Raw genomic sequence first — 5,514 nt, forward strand, 5'->3', positions numbered from 1 at the left:
TTTTTTTTTTTTTTTTTTTTTGTTACAGCTAGACATGAATGGAGGAATGTGGGCTAATTGAAGTAGACGATGGCATGTTAGTGGAACTGTGCATAGAATTATAGGTAATACACTTGCTTTTACACTTCTGTCATTCATGATGCTGGGGTAATTAAATTAGAATTGCTAAGTCTTTAAGATGACACAAGCAGGCATGCTGAGGGGGGAAAAAAATCAGTTTAATAAAACAGCAGGGTAGACTGTCATTATGGCTTCTTGTGGGATAAATGGGGAAGTCCTGGGTCAGGGGTGTCGTCTTTTTGTCAGTTTTCAAGAAATGGAACAATATGAAATGTTTGATTCCTCCAGGAGTCAAGATAGCAAAGGGATAAGAAAGTCGGAACTGCACTCCATTCTTCACAGGGTAAATGTTCTCTGTCACTGTGCTACTGAATATCTTCAAGTACACATTTTACTTAAGTACTGCAAAAAGCAAAGGCCACTTCTTCAGGAAAAAAAAGGGAAGAAGATAGATCTTTCAATAAACTACTCAACCTCATGCAAAACAAAAACTAATCAGAAAGGTACAGTACGGTGACCCAAAAATCAGTAGCTCAAGTAGCATCCTATTGTGAGAGAGGATCTCACATACATCTAAAGATCACTTCAGTTTCAATTCTTGACAATTCCAGGCCAAGGGGCCCATCTCCCAGCCAGTCCTAGCTCATCAGTCTCAAAGTCAGAGGGCAATATGAAGTTCCCAGCCCCAGTGTGAAACCTGGGGAGCTGCTGGAAGCTATGCTGTGTACTGTCTTGGCACAAGAATGGCAGAAACACTCCATGCACCAGCTTCAAGTTGAGGTTCATGCTTCTTTCAAATAAGTTCAGTATAAGGCATCTAAAAGCAGATTATGTAAAACTATGCTCCTTTATCATATCCAAGCCACCTTTAAGATCCATCTATGAAAGTTTAGCAGCAGTGTAGACTGTTATGGTGGACGTGTATAGTACATGTCAGGAGGCAGAAATGCCCACAGCTTAAGTGGATACAGTATGTGGTTTACTTTCAGAGATACCACACAAGCAATGGTCTACAGTTTTCCATTCATCTGGTTAAGAACATCACTGGTGTCTCCAGTTAAGGCCTCAAAGATCCCATCTGTCAACTGCATCTTCACACACAGCTCATCCTCATCATAGTTCACCCACCGAGCTTTTTCCTCATAGAGTTTCTGTGCCTTGGTATATATAGAAAAAATAAAAATAGTACAACTTCACTGCTTCCTAGTATATGTTATATACTTTCAGAGCTTCCAGGAAAAATCAGAACCAAGCATAAGATGCATATAATAAAGAATTAATTACTAATAATGGAAATGCTTTTCTGTAAGTGTTGGGGTGAATATCACACAGCCCACCACAATAATGTCTGTTGTATGCCAATATTATTTACTCACTTTATTAAATGCAAAAGGATTTGAAAAGCATTACAGCGGCTCCCCTGTCTTCACTATGCGACGATTCATTAATCTGTCCATAAGCCTGCGTGTTCAGTCCCATTTCTCACTTGCAAACGTGCTGAGGGCTTACATCTGATCATAGCAGATGTCACTACTAGTGGCCTCCATTGAAACTGTGTTTTGTAAACAGCACTCAGTGTTTGAGCTGCATACCCATGAATAAGGGGTTTCAGATATATTCTTAGAACATTAAATAAGCAATTGCACAACAGATTACTTTTAAATAGGTTACTTAGGCTAAAATATTTTATTTCCCCCCATCAGTTTACTATTCACTTTAAAGCAGTGTTTCTCCACTTGTGGGTCATGACCCAAATGTGGGTCGCAAGAATATATGAAAGGGTCATGAACAAACTTTTAAAAATGGATCAGCAAACTTTAAAAATAGATTCTCCTTTAAAGGGGAACAACGTGGGAAACTGTGGCATTTCCCTTGCAGGCTGGCAGAGTTCTAGCCTGCAAGGAGTTGCATGGGGCCCCCTGTGCCCTCCCCACCCCACATACCCACTCCTTGCCCCACACACTGGAGGGTTGGGGCAGGGGTGGAAGGGTAGCTAGTTGGGAGTGAGGGGCACTAGGTTGGGGTTGGCCATTGATGTTTACAAATGGGTCCTGGTACAAAAAAGTTGAGAACCACTGCTTTAAAGGATTTCCTTGGATTTGTGCTTAAAATCAATATTGACATGACATTGTACGCCATTACTAACCAGAGACTGAATTCAAATTGAAAAAAAACCCTTACTGTGTTCCTTATTTGTAAAAAGTAAACAGGGTTGATGTGTGCTGTACAAAAAACTGAAACAAGTAAGGGCCAACTTAATGAAAGAAAAAAAAAAGAAAGCTTAGAGTATGGAAAGTTGTTAAGAAGCATGAAAAATCATAAGAAGCAAAGGAATTTACATTTCATTCCTAATTCTCCTGAAAACAGAAGTAGAACTGCTGGAAAACAATGCACTGTGCAGCAATATATTGTTAATTTGTATTTCTTCTCTCATACATGAGGTGCCTGTGATGGGCCAATTTTTTTAGCTATATAAAACTGGGTACTCATATACCAGATGACAGAAAGCAGACAATGATTTTGATAGAATTTTATCACCAAATGATGTGCAGTCTGAAGACAGTCTAACCTGCGTTTTACAAATAACAGTGTTTAAAATATGCATTTATTGACTATTTTGGCATTCATGATGAAAAAAAATTTTGCATCCTTAAGTATACATGCTAACAAAGCTTGAGGACTTGAGCTTTCACAGAAGGGATATAGAAAGGATGGAAACATAATAAAATAAATATTCTCTCTCACACTATTTACTCAGTTTCAGTGCTAAGCCAACTCAGGCCACATATCCTATATGACTCAGGAGTAAATGTTTATCTTAATTAGAAAAAGAAAAACTAGGAAACTCCAGTTTGTACAAAAGGTGTATCAGACTACGCATGGACAATTAATAAGTAACGCAGATGGAAATACAAACCTTGACATTGGATTCCTTTACCAAAGCAAGGCTGAAAGACCTTACACATGAAAACGTTTTAGTTACATGTTATCAGTTGTCTGAAGCAAGAGTTTTAAACATATGGCCTGTGAGCTGGATTTGGCCCATTGAATCATTTCAGCAAGCCTGCAGGCTACTGGAAGTTGGAGGACTTGGCCAGTGGGGCATGGCCTGCTACAGAACTCAGGGTCCCTGCACCCCGATGGACGTGGCCATTGGTAGGAAGTCAAGTGCATGCCGTTCAGATGCAGCTCTCACTTGCCCCGCTGCCACCTACTGCCTGACCCAGGCTGCTGCTTCATCCTGCATGATACCACAACCCACCCCCAGACTTGGTCAGCCACCCACTTCTGGACCTGCTCTGCTGTCTGCTCCCTGACCCAGGCTGCTCCTTGATTGTGGACTCCTACTACTGTCCCCAGTCATGGATCCAGCTTGGGAGGAGCCCCCATGATCTGGATCTGGTTGGAGGCCCAGGGTGAGTTTGATATTCCTTGTCTGAAGTATTAGATGTATTTAAAAAAGAGGAGATTAAAGGGAAAAGCTGTAATCCCAGCCCTCTTTTTCTCCTTGTTTAATTATAGAGCTTGTCTATATCAGTGGTTAGAAAAGTTTTCTTGGTGGTGGGCCAGGATGACCCAGTTTGAGTCAAGACAGGCTGGCACTAGGACCTGCTTGCTGTCCCTTTTCACCATTGCCTGAGCACTATGCAGGCAAACTTCCCCGCTACTAGTCCATGATGCAGGTGAAGTCACCCACTCCCATCTTCACCCCTCCCCTCCCTTCCCCACGTTTCAGCTCCAAGGACCAGCTCCAATGGCTCTGTAGATTAGGCTGTAGGTTGCCAACCCCTGATCTGCATATGTACAGCATCAGATAAAGTGAACTTCAACTCACAAAAGCTTGTGCTATCTATATATTCTAATATAATAAAAGCTAGGCCTGTGCGAAGCATCTAGTGTTCACTTCAGATTTGGATTCGGCTGATTTGGGGGACAGTGAGTCAATTCGGTGATTTGAATCACTGTCCCGAATTGATTTGGCCGAATCTGATTCGGAGATTTGGCTGCTGCCGAATCAGCCAAATCTCCGAATTACACATGCTCCATCCCCTGCCTGCTCTCCCAGCCTGGCAATAGCTGCCCCGCCCCTGCCCACCCCCCCAGCACTTGGAGAAAAAAAAGCCCCCACTCACCGGCTGCTGCCCAGTGGGGGGGGATCCCTGCTGACCCCCTACTACCCTGTGGTGCATGGGGGCCTCTGCCATGAGCCCCCAGAAGCCCGAGGCTGCTGCATGAGCCAGTGACTTGAGGGGGGTTTGTTTTTTTTTTCTTTCCGTAAAGGGCTGGAGCTGGGGCATGAAGGGCAGCCATGGAGGGGCTGGAGGAGTGGGTAGGGGTCGGGGGGACTTGTGGCAGAGCCCCCCCATGCAGCGTGGGGCAGTGGGGGGCAGCGGGGATCACCCCTCTGCCTGGCAGCACCCGGTGAGTGGAGCTTTTTTTTAAACAACTGGGAGCTGGGGCAGGTAGGGCAGCCACTGAATCGAGCTGAATCTCCAGCTTCGCACAGCCCTAATAAAAGCCTTGTTTGTGTGTCTGTCAGTCTGTAATGCTCCAGGCCAACTGCACATGCTCCGCCCACAGGGTGGGTGACGATTGGCTTGTCCAGACCATTACAGACAGACAGGCAAACAGGAGGAGGTGGGGGCGAAGGTGGTCAGGAGTCAGGAAACGGACCAGGCGGTTGAGGGCAGAGCATGGTGCGGCATGGTGTGCTGCCTGCCACAGGGCACTGCCTGCCATGAGGCATGGCCATGTGGCACAACACGCCACACCTGCTTCCCTCTCTCCCTCCCCGCAGCCTTCTATTCCCTGCTGCCTGTTGTCAGGAGGCGCAGTGCAGCGCATCCCCACACCACAGCTGGTGGGGAGGCGGAGGACCAGATTGGCCGCGTGGCATGACCCAGTGACAGCATGCCCTGCCTGGCTGCACCATACCACGCCCCCTACCACCTGCCCTGCTCCCTGACCCCCGACCCGCTCTGCGCAGAGAGGGAGGGCGGGGTGGGGTCTGCAGGCTGCACTCAGCCTCTGCTCCCTGCCTTGCTGCTGCTGCTTTGACAGCAGTATGGTGTGGTGCCATGTGAGTCCTGCCGCCGGACAGGCCAGGCCAGGCAGCGAGGTACATGGTGCTGTGCTGCTGCCAATGCAGTGGCAGCGAGGCAGGGAGCAGAGGCTGAGCACAGCCCACAGTTGCAGCCCCCACTTGCCCCATGCATAGACCAAGGGGCCACAGGCCGCACCCCTGGACAAGTCGTGGGGCTCTGATTGCCCCACAGTCCAGCCCAGCCAGGTCCCCATTCACAATGACTGGGGTCCCAGCCGGGCCAGGTCATGGGGACAATTGGAGTCCGGCAGCTCCTTCAGAGGTGTGGCGTGGGGGAGGGAGGGAACAGGCCCAGAGCCGAAGTTGGGGGGGGAGGTGGGGGAACAGGCCCAGACCTGAACCAGTGGTGG

The sequence above is a fragment of the Gavialis gangeticus genome, unplaced genomic scaffold (assembly GCF_001723915.1).
Source record: "Gavialis gangeticus isolate Ggan-Ray unplaced genomic scaffold, GavGan_comp1, whole genome shotgun sequence".
In the NCBI taxonomy this organism is placed as follows: Eukaryota; Metazoa; Chordata; order Crocodylia; family Gavialidae; genus Gavialis; species Gavialis gangeticus.